Source organism: Morus notabilis, unplaced genomic scaffold (genome assembly GCF_000414095.1).
Source record: "Morus notabilis unplaced genomic scaffold, ASM41409v2 C11358962, whole genome shotgun sequence".
Taxonomy (NCBI): Eukaryota; Viridiplantae; Streptophyta; class Magnoliopsida; order Rosales; family Moraceae; genus Morus; species Morus notabilis.
Window position 1 is genome coordinate 1 of NW_010386055.1, and position 1004 is coordinate 1004.

Consider the following 1004-nt stretch of genomic DNA (forward strand, 5'->3'; position numbering starts at 1 on the left):
AAAAAAAAAAAAAGAGGTCTTCTAAGAAATAGCACTAAAAAATGCATTAGTTAGGGAGACAATAATTCCTTATCCATCCATACCTTATGGAGAAGATAGCTGATGTTGTTAATCTGTATAGAAAGATCACTAGGTACATCTGAGATCAAAGTCCTACATTGTTAAAGGAAAGTATTAACTAATAAATTTCTAAAATACTTATATTAAATTTATTATGATTATGTAGAAGTAAAATGGTAACAACTCAGTTGTACCTGACAGCTTCTTCTGTGTAGAAGGTGTCTGGCCTGGTCCCAATTTTCATGAACTTCATTTTCTCAGCTGGTATTTTCTTTCTATCAGTATATGTTTGACAATTTTCTCACTTCATAATACTGCGAGATGCTCCTATAAATAATTCCTGAAAAGAAAAAGAACCCAGAATCTAAATGCATATTGTTTTGTTCACATGAGAAAAATGAGGAAAAAAGACAAGACAAGAAGTTTTAGAAGAAGAAGCAAACAAAACAACTACTGTATAACTTGGAATATGTGCTCACATTTAGGTGCATGATCTTAAGTATTCCGCCTTTCATGAAAGAAGCAAACTTGTAAAATTAATACCACAGTGATCAAAGGAAGGATTGCCAAGTAAGATCATGAATTACTTGACTAAACTTAGAGTGATCAAACTTTGAGAGTGATTAAGGAAAATGGGAATGGAAAAAGAAGAAGCAGAAAATGAAGACAGAATTCTTAAAAGACCTGTCTAAGCTTTATGGCTTAATACATGATGATATGCATGCAAATTGAGTGCTTAAAAAGTACATGAACTACAATGACAGAAAATTCTTGAAGATGGGGATTAGGTATTACCTCAGCTTTCATCCCTCAAAGGGTCCCATCTTCTTGATCATCTTATCCTTTATACTGTATATAAAGACCCCTCCAAGCCCTTCAATTTATAACTGAGGAAAGTTCACCTGCATCACTGAAAAAATAAAAGAAAAAGGAACATATTAAGT

At 32.6% G+C, this 1004-nt stretch overlaps 1 long non-coding RNA gene across 1 annotated transcript; it reads right to left on the bottom strand.

Moving 5' to 3' along the window:
• Nucleotides 1-83: 83 nt before the first annotated feature.
• On the bottom strand, nt 84-970 carry LOC112095006. Its single transcript, XR_002903730.1, has 3 exons — nt 856-970; nt 255-400; nt 84-153 (listed from the first exon to the last, which is right to left on the bottom strand). It is a non-coding gene; the product is annotated as an uncharacterized LOC112095006 (long non-coding RNA).
• Between the last annotated feature and the right edge of the window lie 34 nt (nt 971-1004).